Source organism: Callospermophilus lateralis, unplaced genomic scaffold, assembly GCF_048772815.1.
Source record: "Callospermophilus lateralis isolate mCalLat2 unplaced genomic scaffold, mCalLat2.hap1 Scaffold_1350, whole genome shotgun sequence".
Classification (NCBI taxonomy): domain Eukaryota; kingdom Metazoa; phylum Chordata; class Mammalia; order Rodentia; family Sciuridae; genus Callospermophilus; species Callospermophilus lateralis.
Window position 1 is genome coordinate 152,957 of NW_027512512.1, and position 18,436 is coordinate 171,392.

At 34.4% G+C, this 18,436-nt stretch overlaps 1 pseudogene; it reads left to right on the forward strand.

The window, feature by feature from the left end:
- Positions 1 to 18,436, forward strand: part of LOC143388041 (cadherin-12-like) — a 78,981-nt pseudogene that overhangs the window by 43,014 nt on the left and 17,531 nt on the right.

An 18,436-nucleotide genomic window follows, 5' to 3' on the forward strand; every position in this document is an offset into this window, starting at 1 on the left:
TTTTCTGGGATTTAGGAATTTGAGTATTAAAGCTAATGAATTCTTCTGCAAATCAGAAAAATAAATTGGTTTTCCTGAATAAAACATGTTAAAATTTCTTATTGCCTTCTAGTGGAAATATTTGGCTGTCATATAAACTGGAATAATTGTTTCTGTGCATCAAATTAAGTGCAAAATGTAAGTTGCAAGTTGTCTGTGGAGATTACTATCCCAGGCAGTTGGTAACAGAAAAATGAACAAAACTAGTCTCTACTTTTAAATAATTTAAAAGGCAGTGGGAAAGAAAAGAGATTGAATCACCTACAGGAAATATATACAAGCTATGTTATCTTATTTGGAATCTACCGTATTAATTGAATATTATTGCCGGGGTTCGGCTGCAGCAAAATAACCTGAGGGTGACAAGGAACTTGTGTAGACTGATACAGCAGGAGTGGGAGCCATTGTTTATTGTAGGATAGGAGCGGTATATGCACATTCCCCACAGCTTATCTTAATTAACATAAATTAGATACAGCAGTCAACCAATAAGGAATCTCCACACTTAATGGCTCGCTGGAGTTACTTCACAAACCACTCCCTTTGGCAAAATGCCAGGCACCATCTTGACTTGTTTACAGACCCTAACATTTTCCCCTTTTGTTTAATTTAAATAACAACCATAGTGATTTTTACACAAACCATAAATAATCTGCTACAAGCAGAAGGGGAGGATACAAAATGCCACAATTCCAAGCCAATTGATGGCTCCATGCAAGGAGCCCTTGGAAAAATAATACCAGCAATGACACTGTTAGCAAAGATATCGAGTTACAATTTGTTGTAGATTACAGTTTGTTGTCTCAGTCCAGGTAAAGCAGTGTCTCAATAGATTAACTCACAGTTCAGGTAAATCACAGTCCAGGTTAGTTGTGCAGGCAGCTAGCTTAAATCACAGTCCAGGTAAGTTCTGCAGGCAGCTAGCTTGATCCGAAGTCTTGTTTGGTTCTCAGCAACACTGGAAATTCTTCCACCCTCGTCCTCACCGGCACTGGGACAAAGGCAGGAACTCCAGCAATGATGCTAAAGAAAATCCTGTAGTATTCCAGCAGGTGCTAAGAAAACAACCTTCTGAACAATTTAGTACATTATCTCAAGGTTTTTTTTAACATTTGAAATAAGCCTTAATATTGCTCATTACTCATTAGCTTCCAGGTGTGGGGGAACCATTGTAGTTACCGGCCTTGGAAATGATCAAACTTCAGGGATGCGGGCCATCTTTCGCCTGCAGCATCCCGGGCAGCCCCAGATGGACCCAGGGAGAGTCCGGGGAGTGTTCCGGACTCAAACTGCCACTGGGCACAGGGAGCAAGAGCCTGTGAGACTGTGCCTCTGGGTCAGGTTTGGATTTGGGCTCTCTCGCAGTGGTGTCCTGCTCCCCGGGCGGGGGGGGGGCGGGGAAGAGCCTGCTGCCACCGGTTGGAAAGTCCTTGCTGTGCCATGACTGGCTCACGCACATGGCAGCCGCCGTGCCACGCCAATTCATGCACCCTCCAGTAACGAAAAGATTCAGTAATAGCCTTTTGCTGCAACATTTTTCCTGATAATCCTTGCTCCTCTGAACTTTCTTCTTTCTGACTGGAGTTCCTGGACTTCCATCAACACATGCCCTAACTCCTCTTGGTTCCACTGGGGTGCCTTCTTCTCTTAGTAATTTACTTCTCACCCCTTCCATATTTTCGTCACAAAGACAATACAACATTTCAAGACAAAACAAGACACAAACATACTGTATCAATCTTCTCCATTTTCTCGAAATGGCCATTTGTCCTCTCGCCCTATCTGTCTAGGGACGAGCAGATTTGCTCCCTTCCTATCTATGGACGGGCAGCTTTTTTTTTTTCGTCACTTACCCCCGAGTGTCCTGGGGATCCCCATATGGGCCACCATCTGCTGGGGTCCGGCTGCAGCAAAATAACCGGGGGGTGACAAGGGACTTGTGTAGATTGATACAGCAGGAGTGGGAGACGTTTATTGTAGAATAGGAGGGGTATATATACATTCCACACAGCGTATCTTAATTAACATAAACTAGATACAGCAGTCAACCAATAAGGAATCTCCACACTTAATGGCTCTCTGGCGTTACTTCACAAACCACTCCCTCTGGCAAAATGCCAGGCGCCATCTTGACTTGTTTACAGACCCTAACATATTACATTGCATGGAAGAAAGATGTTCACATTTCCAAGATGGGTAGAGTCTCAAATAATGAAATATTTTAAAAATAAAATGCAGGTTAAGTGCAATATAAAGGAAGAAAAGAATTGTAAAAATTGATGAAGATTCCACTTAATGAATGGCCAATGTGGAACTCTGCAGAGGCCTTCCTTGGTAAAACAAATAAACAAATAAAAATTAAAAAAAATGATCAAACTAAAAAACAATTATTTACTGTCTCTCAAAACTTTTCTAAAGGCTAACAGCACAAGAAGAACTATTTACTCAAGTAAGTAAACAAAAATTTGTGAAAAGCAACAGACTTTGGCAGTGGACCCAAAGCCACTACCTCCCTCCTTATTATGTCCCAGCTACCTTGGTAGAAATGCCTGCCCTGGGTATTTGTGGTTAAAGAGACATGTCTTCCCTCTCTTCAGTAGCCAATCAAGAGATAATGGTTTGCTAGGAGGGTCAGGCTGCCAATATTTCTCATCCCCTCCACCTCCAGGTTTCAGAAGCTAAATTTCTAGTGAGTGTGACTAAGGGACCAGTAGCATCTCTCCTCCAGTCAGTATCACACACAGCTGGAGGTTCTATCCCAGTGAGACTAATAATGTGGGGCCCAAACACCCTGAACAATGAGAGGCAGAACAGGAAGTCCACAGGCTGCTGTCTACACCCAATGCCTAGAGCACTGGCTCAGAGAATTTGCCCAGGCTGAAACAGAGTCCTTGAGAACCCAGAGATCTGAAGCTCTTCTCCAATTACTTGCTTTTATTAAGCCTTAATAGACATATTTCATAATTATTACCATGTTTTATTAGACTTGTGACATAGATACATAAAGGTTGGTGTAAATATGTTTATACCATATTTAATAAAAGCACATAGATATATAGGAGCAATATTTCTAGATAGTACTGGAATTCAGTTAGGGAATTTGAATCTGATAAGGTGTATATGGTCAAACCTCAGAATAGGTATAAGAAAAAATAAATCAATGAAAAAAAGTATAAGGATTTATATTACAATGCAAAATATTCACTTAATGAAAAAGGAAACAGTAGAGAAGGAATAGAGGAAAAAAGAAACAGTAGAGAAAGGAAACAGTAGAGAAGGAATAGAGGAAAAAAGAAACAAAACTTATGGAAAAAAAACTGGCAAATGCAGATTCAATATTAATTCAAAGACCTTATATGTAAAAGGAATAAACAATCTAATCAAAAGGCAGAAAATATAAAACTACATAAAATCTGATGAAACATGATTTGTATGATTATAAATTTCTGGTAGCAAAGTTATCCAATTTGAGTCCTTGGTTCTGTGCAAATGGCCACGCATTTTTTTTCAACATTTTGTAGCAAGTAACTACACTAGGCAACCTTACTTCTTTGGGCCTCACAAATGTCTCAACCCTTTTTTGTATAGATAACACACTTATATCATTTTGCAGTATATCCCATCTTTCCCTCAGTGAATCTGATACTGTGGGACTTCAAAGATCATAGATAGGGGAAGGGCTCAGGGATATTGATCTTGGAGAGCTGAGAAAGTTTCTGCCTATCAGACTGGGCCTGCCACAGAGTGTGGGGCAATATGAAAGTGGGTGAAGTGAAGTCAGTCTGTAAACACAGATTAATTGACCCTGAGAAAACATTTAGTCAGTGACCTTTCGTGGTAAGAGGGTCTCCTTCTGCCGCTTAGCATAGGATTTCAATAAAGTTTAGCTTTTTCATTTCTGTGACTTAAATATCTGATAAAAAACAATTTTATTGGAGGAAAAGATTATTTGAGTACTCACAGTTGCAGGGGTCCTGTTCATAGACAGCCTGTTCTATTCCTTAGGCCTCGAGGTCAGGTAGAACATTATATGAAAGAGTGTGACAGTGGGAAGCAGCTCACATGATGATGAAAAAGAAAAGAGAGAGACTCCGTTTACCAAATACAAAATACATACCCCAAAGACATCCTGTGTCCTCTGTACACACCCTACCTGCCTTTAGTTACCACTTAGCCAATTCCACCAGGGGACTAACTCACTGATTAGGTTCAGACTCTCATAACCTCATCATTTCTTCTCTAAACCTTCTTGCATTGCTTCACACATAATATTTTGGGCGATACCTAATATCTAAACCATAAAAACGTTAAAGCCACTAATTTTGACTTGTAGTTTCCCATAGGCTGGGCATCAGAATTGCCTGAAATTACAGGGAACTCACCTCTGTTTATTTTTACTTTATTCTGAGATTAAGTGTATGAGTAAGTATTTATTTCTGCACTAACCAAATTGTTAACATTAACCCTCAACAATATTGGGACAAATTAGTTGTCTTTGATTTTGGAGAAACATGTTAATATTTAGGATCCAGGGGATATAAAACCTCTAAGGTACTCTCAAATATGTCTGTTAAAACATTAATACATGTGTGTACATGAAGTTAAAAATGAATGTGGAAAGTATTATCAAGTAATATATTGGAGAGGTATTCTAAAATGTTCTTAGAAATGTATGATGAATTTAAATTTAAAAATAACATAAAGTAGCAGTTCTTGTCTGTCACGTTGGAGAGTACCTAATATAAATCATGCACCAAGGTCTACCTACACAAGAACAAATGACTTTTAAACAGGAGGCAAGAGAATGTCTTTTATCATTAAAAACTCCTCAGGGACAGAATTATTTTATTCCTTGACCCCATCACAATTTTTATCCATAAAAATAAAATTTCCAGAAAATTAAACACATAACAATATATACATATAGAGTTAATAAATTTAAAATATTTTCTAAAAACTACCACATTCTTGCACAACATTCATGATACCTAAAATGAATGAATTTTACGGATGAAGTGGGTGAAATTTTTAGCATATAAATTATATCTCAATAAAGTTTATGGAAGGTGAAGTACATTTTAGCAAAGTGGGAACTTACTGGAGCAGTTCCAAAATCGCCCACAGTGTGTACTATTTCCTGAGGAAACCCCTTATAAATGTTTACAGTTCTAATATAAACATATTTGCTTTAAGTATCTGAAATCTGTGTTTATATATGTTCTCTTCTTCAGTCCTACCTATTCCCTCAAAACATAACAAGTAATTCTGTCACCCCTGCACGTGTCCATTTCTACCAATTTAAAGTCAGCTAATGTATCTTGTGTCTTCTTTGGGCTGCAAGTGTCCCTTTCCTCATCACTCCTCAAAGCCTGTTGAATCAAGTCTCTTTACAACCCTGCTTACTCTCCGTCTTTTGTCAAGATTTTGAAGATCCAGAAATGCTCACAGTCTCATCCTCTTCAAATACATCCAACAAGTTACTTTTCTAGGGGTTAAATGTAAGCCCCCGTGACCCTGCTCAGCAGTGTTGATCTCCCTTAGCATGTGGTCTACCTACTTAATAGTATGTCTAAGGTCTTCTTTGACCTAAATCACTCATCTTCTCATTATTGTTCCTCTCAAGTATTTTCTATAGCAATTACTAACAATGTATAATTCTCTATACTACTTTCACAGGTCTGATAGTGTGGTTGCATTGCTCTCTAAAATACCATCTTTTCCCTTTCACTTTGGGTTTTTTAGTCTCTTTTTCAAGATCATTTCTCCATATCCTTCTAGTGCCACCAAACATCAGGCACAGGATGTCTTGCCTGAACCATTTGATTTTACACTTAATGCCTTTTCTTGGCTCTCCTATGGTCTTCCCTATCCCTCTATCAGTCATTAAGATCATGTGTTGATATGTGTAACCCCAATTCTTGTTTATTTTACTTAATTTTCATGTTTCAGCTCTAGCAAGGTGTCTACTGCATGATGTACACCCAGCAAATATAATGAGTTGCATGATTGAACATAGTATGCATTGAAAATTCTTTTTAAAATGCTAGCTGATAAACACATTCAGTAGCAATTTTCTTCTTCAATTAGGCATATATTTAGTTGAATAGAAGTGCTTAAAAGGACTATTGTGAGACAATTCTTTCTTGTTCAAAAAAGAACATGCTACAGAGAGAATTAGACTTATTATATCCTCATGCTTCCTGACTTTTAAATGTAACTTAACTTCATTTATATTTTTGAGAGCATTCCTAAAAGATAAGCTATTATATTGAAATCACATGGCTTCAATGCATTCTCACACCTCAAATCAACAGCCATGATATAAAAAGATTAATTGCACGGTTTATACCCTGTTCCATTACATTCAGTAACTTCAGGTGGGAAAATCAATTACTAACAAATATTGACAAGTTTAGTTCATAAATCTCATTTGTACAGGCAAACAAGTTTTGATCTCTGACTGCAGTGACATGAGAACTACAAACTTATCAGAATAATAACAAGCTTGCCAGAATAATAACCTGCTCTTTGGAGATACACTTCCCTTAACTGAATTTTCATGATGAACACAGGATCACTTTTTGTGGCATGGGTATTTTAATGGGCCAGCTGCAATAATGTCACCTGCTCTCAGCCACTGTTATGAACCTATCTTTTGTTCCCCTGCCAGAAACATAATGTTTGTAAATGTTCTGTGCATCACACCATATGATTAGCAGAGCTCTTCCTTATAATATCCCTTGTCAATTTGGTAATAATACAGAGTGATGATCATATGGGGATCATTACTGACTTGTTCAAATATCAGCATAAAACATTGAATCTATGGAAACTTGGACAAATTCTTTCTTGTTTCTATGGTTTCATTTCTATAATTTCATAAGTAAAGTGGGGAGATTGATAATATATTTTTAGAGCTACTGTATGAATTAATGATAATATTTATCAACATCGAGAGAAATATGGCAAGCTTTAAAAATGCTAACTCTTTTTATTATAATTGATAACATACCAGTTCATGTGTTCACCATTTCCTAACGACTTAAGTGAATGAAATTTCTGTTTTGTTATTCATTTTCTTGGATGTTCTACTCCTATTGCTTCACATAAGTCAGCAACATTTATTACCAAATATGTCAGACAATAAAAACGATAAAAAAGACATCATTAGCAAAGGTCACCACTTCTTTTTGAAAGTTGTCCTGACATATAGTATAATAAAACAGCAATGGCTCTTTTATGTTTGTATAAAGACAAATATTTTTGTACAATCACCAAATTGTCAAAGTTTTTCCTTCATTTTCCATTATGTGATTTTTTCCCCTGTCTGTGTTAAAATCAAGATTCTACCTCAGTTCTGGCATAGATTTTTGTTATTGTTTGCAGAAGTCTCCCTCATCCAAAGCCCTTTCACAGCCACTGTTAAGGATTTTTTTTTTACTGCTCAAAAAAGTTTAGTATTCAGCAGGTTAAGGAAACCCATGGTCAGCTTTAGAATTTCAGTCTCTGCTGAGCTTTCAAGGTGTCAAGACCCTAAAATAATATGAACAGCAGGAGTACTAAATCTTTCATTATTTCCAGTTTCCCCTTGAGCATACTGACTTTGCAATAAAGAAGCTGTCATTTACACTCTTCTTTATTGCAAGGTGGGTAATAGCTACAGGGAGAAAAATAAGGAACTGTGTCAAGTTAGCCTAACTGCCATTATGATTAATGTGTAACCATTGCACATTTGCATTTACTCTTTTCACATGCAGGTACTTCATAAATTGGAAGAGTGATGGGGACAGCTACTTTACAATAGATGGAACAGAAGGAACCATTGCCACTAATGAATTACTAGACAGAGTATAATTTCTCCGTAATTGCGAGTAAAGTTAGTAAGTATGGCATGGACAGAATCAATGTTATACCACAGTTCTTTGGATTTAACACTTTTAAATGAGTCCCTGCTGAGATGTTTTTTATTTTTGCAATAACAGCTGAGTGGTCTCCCGGGGAAACTCAGAAACCTGTTCCTTTTCCTCCTAGCATAAGTCCAGAGATATTGTGACAGCTGCCAATGAGCCCTGTTTGCAGTATCGCATGAATACCTAGAAAAGCATTTCATTGTGAGGTCTCATCGTTTTCACTCTGTACTCTCAAAAAGTCACCAGAGTGACAGCTTTTCTGCCATGCATGATCCTAAGAGTTTCATAGGCTGGTCAAGAAGAAATAATAATCAAATAAAATTACTCACTCTAAAATATTTTTTGAAATCAAGAAGAGCATTTAAAAAATCTTCTCCCTGTCTCTTTCCTGTAACTAGAATATATTTTTAATAAATGTAACTGTGGAATACACTTTTAAGTGCGATTCTGCAAAGAGCTGCAGAGAATCCCTAGAATTGTTTTTAATTGTTCCTTGTGTTCATTTCTGCTTGGTCCAAAATAGAATCCTGTCAACTGAGCTTAATTGTAGTTCTTATGGTTTAACAGTATAATAGAGAATGTGATAAAAATTTCTTTAAGTAATCAATTAGAGTGGAAATGTGACATTTGACTCTTTTTACTTGGTTGTTTTCAACAGAAATGCATTCCCCTAGTTCTTCTGCTTATGATTTCCTAAAAGTTTTGGAAAATCCCTAAGTATCTTTCATTTCGTTTTCTCATTTGTTTTGTGCATCTGGTGCAAATTTATAACACTTTTGCTGCTAATTTCACCTTTCAGATCAGAGAGAAGCTATGAATAGTTCTGTGGAAAGGTTTTGATCAGTCTCAACTCGGTGGGGGCATAAATGTGGAACAATTTTTTTATCTGTAACAACTGCGGCTCAACATGAACAGTCAGATACCTTACCCCCATGCTTTTAGAATATCGTTAGCCAATTTTACGACTTTCAGGTAACTCTTGATTGCTAAATAACTACTGCATTGTTTGTTTCAATACTTAACTCTTAAAATTTTAACCTGTCATGTGGAAAGTCTAGCTATTCTGAGGCTGCCATAAAAGAGAGATCGCCTGTTGATGCTCAGATTACAACTGGGGCTCAGTTCAGCCTTCCAACACTACATGTCAGTTGATGGTTATGTCAGTCTTGAAACCCCTCATCCAATCTACTTTCTAGATGAATTCCACTTGCTAGATGAATACCACAGTGTACTCCCCATTGCCTTATGAAACTAATATTAACTCATGGAATTGTGAGAAACATGAAAATGTTATTTTTTACTTTCCATGTCAAGGTTGTTTTTTGGTAAAATGGAAATAAATCACTGAAGATTCCAAAGAAACCATAATTTGTATATTTGAGAATGTGGGGATAAGGATATAGACATTCAGGTCTCTTGGGTTGGGAGTGAAGGAAATAAAAATGCATGAATTCCTCTTATCTGTCCCACCACTTTTAGTGTTGAGTTGCACTGATAGTAAAGGTAAATGTTTGAAGGCCAATTATTTTCTTGTGTGATTTGATCCTTTAATGTTGGGGGCTTTTGGAGACATTTGCATAGAAATCAGATACCACCACACAATGGTAAACCTTAAACATTCTTAACTTCCTCTTGATTGTCAAGCAGCCTTCTTGATAACAGTATAATTCTTGATAACAGTATAATTTCTCCATGCCAGTTCCTATCTGCTATGTCCACTGTACCCTACGAAAACTCAAAAACTCTTGCCAAGGTAAATTATAGGCTGTGCTACCACAATGTCTTTTTCTTGTCATTTTTGTTCAGATTGGACCTTCTTGCTCAGCTAGACTCAGACACAGAGTATGAAGTGAACTACTTGAGCGAATGTGCTATTGTAGAGTTGAATACCAGTCAGCTAGTCTTGGTGGACCCTCCACCTGCATTCTCTGTACACTGTTTGCTGTAGTCTCACTTGTGGTGAACATCTTTCTTCCTTTCTGTTCTGTATCTGCTGTACTTGCATAGGTTAATTCTTTCCTCTTGATAACTTTCAATGATTAATTTCTATAGAATTTTGAGGACAATTAATTTATGAAAATTATTTTCCTAAACTATTTAATACAAAACCATTGTGAGTAATGCTAAAATCACTTTGAAGTAGGAGTAATAGACCCCTGCCTTACTTCAAGCTAAATGTTTGTGGATAATCCATTGGTAATCTTTACCATACTATAAAAGTTTTCTTTCTCCCAGTAGCTACAAAACCATGGTAATGGTGTGAGAATAGACATAAAAATAATGTCCAGGGCCTCCTTTTAGAGCCTTTAGCTTCAACTGCTTGAAGCAGGGAAGAAAGTATAAACCCTTGTGTGAAAATAAAAGTCTTCAGTCACTGAAAAATTAGATTTCCTAAATTTATAGAACCATATTTGGTTACTTATCTCTATAATTAGTGCACATGCTCTCCCAAATTGTAAGCTGTAGATTTTAGCAAAATGCGAGTAAGGAAATCCTAGTTTATGGATAACAAGTTGTTTCTTAGCCCTAATAGTCAGCACTGGAACTTAGGTATATAAGATACATCTGTACATATGTATCTCATGTGTCTAAGAAATCAATTTCCTCAATAAACTTGCAAGGTATTACTATCTACAGTATAGGAGTAAAGGAATTCAAATTGTTTATAGCACTGTGTCACACAGCTAATGATGACAAACCTAAGATTAGAGCCCTGGACTCTTTACCAAAGTAGATTTTGTGGATTGGGTACCAACAGTTGTATAGCCATGCTTATTCATGAGAGTTACGTGGGTTATATATACTCCTCTCTCTCTCTCTCTCTCTCTCTCTCTCTCTCTCTCTCTCTCTCACACACACACACACACACACACACACACACACACAATATGAGAGTGATGCCAAATTAATATTCCTAAAACAGACTGACCATCAATTCCATTTTGAGGAATTCAGTATCTGTTCAAAGACGATTGAATGTATATTAGACCCATCAAAGAAGTCTTCTAGGACAAAATAAAGATGCCAAAATATCATCACATGATAATTAGAGATTCCATAATAAAAGCTAATTTTGAGTCTTTATTTTTTGCAAATGAACTTTTAAAGTAAACATGATTCATATTCCAATTCCTTAAGCTGACTTCGTTGATCAAGCTATCCCACTGATCAGATATTATTATCATAGTGAATGGATGAGAAATAAATACCCAATACTTGCTCTTGCATGAAGAATGAAATTGTTTAAGTAGACCAAACTGCAGGTTGAACTAGTATATGTTTTGACCTGACTCTTCTATTAAAACCTCTCAGGTTAAGTGAAATGGTACAATGACAGAACAACTTTAAATTAATTAAAAATCAATCATTTATCAGTGTTGCTATAGTCAGAGGTCCAAATAATTCTCAAGAATTTTAAAAGAGAGGGAAGCTTCAAAATTTCACCTCATTCAAATTATCAGAAAATTTCAAAAGGCCAATGTATCTAAATATTTTGGTGTTAATGTAACAAATGCCCTTAGTTAAAGAGGGTAAGTGACCATGACACTGAAGTCCTATAATTTATTTCATATTTATAATATATACAAATTACATAAGAGACAATTTTCTTCTTATTGATATTCAAATAATAACATGGATTGGTTTTATTTATTATGAAATAAGTAAAAAAAAAGTCAATGAACTCTTTTCCTAAATGCTATTTTTGTGAAATTTCATATATTTGTGTAAGTTCATGAGTTGAAATTTAATTGTTTGGTAATCAATTTTTAAGGTGTCTGCATGAAGATATTTTTATGTTAGAACTTATTTTACTTAATATAGAACATGTGATATGATTTTCATATGTACAGAAAAATCAAGTTATAAGATTTTTTACTATAATTCAAGCTCAACATGAATTATGCATTTATTTTATTTACTATATTAAGAACCATTTGTGCAAACATCATTATAAATAATGTCAATTCTTAAGGACATTGCAGTGAAAGTATAGATAGAAATTAACCAAATTAATGAATTAAAATAAGTTATAATTGTTAAAATTGTGTTTAATTCCATAAAATTCATATTTAAGTAAACACTAGAAAGAAGTTGCAAAGGGTTGACTGACCACTATGTGGTTTTAAAGTGATGAAAGATTTAAGTAAAAATAAATGACCTTTAGACAGAATATTCTTTTTTAAAACATTTTTTAGATGTAGATGGACACAATACCTTTATTTTATTTATTTATTTTTATGTGGTGCTGAAGATTGAACCCAGTGCCTCATATGTCCTCTACCATTGAGCCCCAGCCCCTGGCAGAATATTCTGAAATGATTCTCTGTATGCCAAAAAACTAGCTATGAAATTATATTCTCAGACAAGGTGAAGTAATAATAAAATAGTTAAACTATTCTAATACTTGTGTACCCATTAACTCATATGGTCCCCTTTGATAATACTTCAAGGTTAGTATTACTATCCATGGTGTAGGAGTGAAGAAATCAATGCTTTGAGACATTTCTTCGTAGCCCAGCACCACACAGCTAAAGAGAACAAACCTGGGTTTGGACCCTTTGACTCTCCAAAATACATTTTGGGATGTGTATCCACTAACTTCTGCTTCCTTCCTTTATTTTAAATGAGTAATAACAATAGTCATGGTAATTTTCAAATGCATTTTGAATAAAAAATATGGTACAGATGTTCTGTAAATGGGCTGGCTATGCTACAAAAACAAACCAGTAACACTTTTTCCAAAAATAGATGGACATGAGACTGGGAATTATATTTACACATTAAGAGAGGAAGATTTGAAATGTGTTCTCAAGCACATCACTGCTGTTTGTCAGCAGGTTCCCAGTCTTTGCAGAGGAAGCCTATGAGAAAGTAGAAAAAAGACCTCTCCTTAAAGGTGTGGTGTTATTTAACTTTGGGATATTAGATAATTATGCTATGTTACGAATTGCATCAGAATTCGGTCACATAGAACACCAACATTTATTATCTCATTTATTCATTCATGGGTGAAATGAGTCCTCTAAATGTTCTCTCATTAGACCTTAATTAAGTTCACTCCATAGGTGATATTAAGATTCAGTTTCTTGTAGGATGATGGACTTGAGACTTAGAATCTCAGAGGCTGTTGTTCCCAGGATGTTCTCAGTTTCCTGTAAATGAGAGCTTCTAGGGCAGTTTACAACTCTCAGTCAGTGCGATCAAAATAAACACAGGAGACAGAGAATGTGTGAAAGATCAAAATTAATCCTTTTTGTAATTTTTTTTAGACATTGATGGGCCTTTATTTTGTTTTTTATTTATATGCGGTGCTGAGAATCGAACTCAGTGCCTCACATATACTGGGTAAGCGCTCTACCACTGAGCCTCAACCTGAACTCCATGAAATTGAACTTTCTGTAACCTACTCTGAGAAATTGCATCACATCGCTTTTGCCACATTTTGGTTCAGTAGAGGCAAACTACTAAATCTAAACAACATGTAAAAACAGAGAGTAAAGAAAGTGTGTAAAAAGAAGGCAGTGATAATTATAGACCATTTTAAAAAGGTTGACTATTTTATGTGACTCTTGGCAACTAAATAAGTTATTTTAAAAAGAAGAAAAATTAGGAACCATATTATCTGGCCTCTAAGTCCTGAAAATTTTGTGAGAGAAGCAAATATCTGGTGAAATGATTTAAATGCCAATTCAAAATAAAAAGTGTTCTCACTATATCCCATATAACTTTTAATTTAAACTGAGTGTTTAAAACATTAAAACACACACACATACATTGTGTGCATGTAAGAACAAGGAACAATAAGTCCTACCACCACATAAAACTTTAAAGCTTAAAGAAACATACGGAAAAATGTACCTTGTCATAGGGAGAAGAGGGGATTACAGGTGGGGAAACTGCTTAAGCAAAGTCGTAGAGGTATCAAAGTTCATGTTGAGATCAGATCCTGCAAGCTTTGTTGGACAGTTGGATGTACAGAGGGAATAGAGGGGAAAGATTGTCTGTAGTCTCATTCAGCCAGCTAAAACTTCACTGAGAATTTAGTTTTTCCAATATGTTTGAGTCTACCCTCATTTTGTTGTTTCTACCTGTATGTCCTTTGCTTAACACCTTTCTAAAAGGCATGTATTTCTCCAACTTTTTTTGTTGGTGGATTTGGAATGCATTTCTTTAGTCCAGCACTGACTGCCTCACAGTGTATTATCTGGTTCACTGTGATTGACCAGGGAGCTGGTGACAAGGGTGAGTTGGAATTCTTTGTGGTGTCTGACCAGCAGTACTCTCCTACTCTACTTCCCCCATTGATTGGATCACTTTTCAAAATAGTTATAATATTTCTATGCATGCTGTTGAAAACTAATATCCTTGGGTTGCCTTTTTTTTCCTACTATTATTCCTCTACTCCCCAACTATGATCACAAATATCACAGTCATCTGGGATAATTTTTTTTTATAAGACAGATGTTTGGGTACATTCAAGTCACATTGGATCAGAATTTCTGGGATTATTGTCAAGAAACCTGTACTGGAAACAAGCACCCTATGTCATTAAACAAACATCAGGTGGGGAAACTGCTTAAGCAAAGTCATAGAGGCATCAAAGTTCATGTTGAGATCAGATACTGCAACCATTGTGGGACAGTTGGATGTACAGAGGGAATGTTGCCAAACTCTCCAGTGTCCTAAAGATGAGCACAAATTGAGGGAAATAAAAATGTGAAACCTGTCACTACTCAGCGTAGATGAGGTTTGATGATGGCATGGAGCAATTGCTTATGATTCTAAGCCCATGTCATTTTTTCTTCCTTCAGGTGCCCAGATAATTAACCTTCTCTTACTTTTCATAGAAGCCTTTTCATAGATTCCTGGTAGAATCTAGGTAGTTTGTCTACCATTTTATAATTTTCTTTTTTTCTTCCCCCAAGTAACTATTTGAAACTAATTTGTATTCTCAAATGAAAATAAATTTTATTTATACTAGAATTGGCAACATTTCAATAGTAGTTCTAAGAGTGATACTGTGAAGAATGAATCACTTGTAAAGTTTTCAAACTATTTCATAAAGCTCTGCAGTGTATCATATAACATGGAAAAATAATCATTAATGTTATCTCGATCATCAACTTAATTTAGAAATGTTTCCATTTTGCTCACTATTATATGCTATGCAAATATAATGAAATCCAAATTTATGTTGTGAGAGCTTATATTTTATTTTAAACCTTCAACTGCTTATGATTATACTAACATAATCAAACTGCTTAAGAGTACTTTAAATCAATATAATTGCTTCAACAAAATCACATGTACAACATTAATGTCAGCCTTATTTTTTACTTAATTAGTATCAGTTTTCTCAAGAAGTAAAAACTACATGATGAACTTTTCACCTAATTGCTGAAATCCATATACAAATATATATTTATACAAATATGATAAAGTTCCATTAACACAGAAATATTCCTTTAACCTGACAGAGTTCAAGAATAGAAAAAAAATATCAAAACTATTACATTGACATGATATATCATATCTAATATATTTGTAGAGTGATATTATCAATTTAGCATGAACTTTTTGAAGAAATGTCTTTATCTTATACATCTTTGATTCCAAGGTATATTACTCATTATGAACTACATGGATATGTTTGTAATTAATATATTGTGTATGTTCAACCTTTCTTGAAATATATTACATATTAACAATTTAAGTCACCAACACTACATTATACCTTCTATTCATTAGAATCTCAAAACTATTCATCATGAGTATAAATAAGACAGCAATATTTTAATATTTTTTCATTTATCTATTCCTTTGTGTATCTTAACATGCCATTTTTAATGTTTATAAAACAAAAAAAAAAAACTTCATTAGATGGGCTTATGGAATAATGACCATAAAGCACAGTATCCTGTAAAAAAAATAGCATGTAAAAATGTCAATCAAAAGAAAGCAAAGAAGGAGGGTGCTGTGGGAGCAGAGAGAAAGGTATCAGGGAGTACCTCCACAATACTGCTGCATGTTAACTATAATGTCAGGGAAAAGATATTAAAATTTTAGTATATTGGATACTAGAAATATCATCTATTTCATTCTTGATTGTAAAAAGCACTGATACTAAGAATAAAGTAATTGAATATAAAAGAAATAAGTATATGGAAAATATTTAGGGTGAGTAAAAGGTGACACTCTTTTGTATTTGTCTTTGTCTCTTTCCCTATACTTTTCTCATCCCTATAATAAAGATAATCAAGGTGAGAAAAAATTAAGGTTTGTGTTCTGTTCCAGCCTATGTGATATTTCAATATTATTATGAAGAGGTAAAAGCTGAAAAAAATGAAATAGAAGTATGAATTGTATTTTTGAAAATGTATGCTGATTGAAGAATAATTAAAAGGATTTAAGAAAAGCAGGTTTGGAGAACAGTAGAAAAAGCTAATAAATAATTTTGTTATAATTTAAGACAAAAACTTGAGTGTTCTATGAAGCGTTGACAGTGGATGAAAATGGAAAGATTAAAATGATGAAAATTGAAACTCATTTAATGTTAAAATACAGGGTGGGGAGTGAGACATCAGTATTAGGGGTCAGGTTTCAGGTAGGAGATAAGAGTAAGGGGTGCAGTAAACTGATGTAGAACAGAGAAACAGAAATAACGGTGTTTTGCAAACTCTGAGCTTAGTTTTGAACATAAAGGGTAGAATATGCTTGCTCCTCATACAAATCATTGCCATCATTTGTGTATACTTGTCATAATTCAGTAACAATTTAGCTTTGAAAAATATATTTGGTGGGGCTGGGGTTGAGGCTCAGTGGTGAACCCTCACCTAGCATGTATGAGGGGCTGTGTTCGATTTCAGTAGATATATGTGTTTATCAGCAAAATAGATTATAAGTGAGTATGAAAAAGAAAAGTTAAGTAAACTGAAAATGTGCCCATAGAAGAAAAAAATGATGAGGATGTAGAAAGACAAACAAGACATGAATGCCTAGAAATGAACAAGTATTTTTAGGAGCTATAAACCACATTTTGAATAATCAAGAAATTATAGAAGAGGCTAAAACACAACTGATTATTTTGTGCATTATATTCTTATTGCTTTTGCATCTTAGTTGATTATAATGAAAGAAAACTACATAGAAATATAAACTATTAATGATTTATTAAATCTCTGTAACTGGGTGTTTCAGAAATTTAATTACTTACCAAAGGACATTTGTTCATTAATTTTGATATAAAATCATATTTATTATAAAATTAATATTAGTGAATTCTATGTGTTTTCAAAATTCAAATATTTCAAATTATTTATTGTTCATTTATTAATTTTATTTACATTTATCTTTAACTAATACATTAAGGTCTAAAAAGTATACATATTTGTGGAATAACAAGTAATATCTCAAAATCTTTGAACTTGTGTAATATTTATATCAGGATCACTATATCTATTGCCTGGACATTAATCATTTCTTTATGGTGAAAACAGAATCCTTTCTCTAGCTTTCTGAAGTATACAGTATAATTATCTCTATTTCTATTTTTATTGTCATAAGTAATAGAATTTCATTTTGTTTTCATGGCTGAATAATATTCCATTGTAAATATCTACCAAATTTTCTTTATTTATTTATCAAGTGTTGCATTTCTGTTGTTTCCTTTTCTTGGCTACAGTAAACGTGGCAGTGTATTTTTTCTTTTTGACATACTTATTCCATTTCCTTTGTGTATATACCCAGGAGTGGAAATATTATATCATACGGTAGCCCAATTTTGAAGTTTCTGAGGGATTATTATTCTGTTTTCCTAAATGGCTGTACTAGTTTACATTCCCACCAACAATGTGCATGGGGTCCTTTTTTTCTATTTTCTCCCAGCACTTGTTATCTTTAGTCTTTTGATGACAGCATTCTTGCTGGGATGATGAAATGCCTCATTGTGGTTTTCATTTTTTTCCCTGATGATTAGTGATGTTTAGCATTTTTTCTTATTCTTTGTTGACCATAAAATATTAATCTAATGTTGTTGTAATTATTATAGAAGAAGTAATTTGAGAATAACCTTTTATATTACAAATGGTTTTACATAAAGTAAAATAGAATTGATAGGTGTATAGATTTCATTAAGCATGGATTAATTCAGGGAACATACACTGAGAACCAAGGAATCAGTGGGGCGTGATCCATACAGTTTTCTTGTCTTGTCAACTCCATAGAAACTGTTTTAGCTTTTCAGCCTAGTCTGTTTTTAATACTATATTTATTTGTTTGTATATTTTATTGAGTATCATGTAGTAGCACTGTGTTATATTCTAAATGTCAAGATAAATATGGCACAGTTCTTGTCCTCAAGGAATTCAAAGTATCTAATACTTCATATTATTTTAAATTTATATATATAATTTACTCTTCATACAGTTTTCATTATGAAAAATAAAAAGATTAGTGATATTGTTAGGGATTTTTTTTTCCTTTGGAGA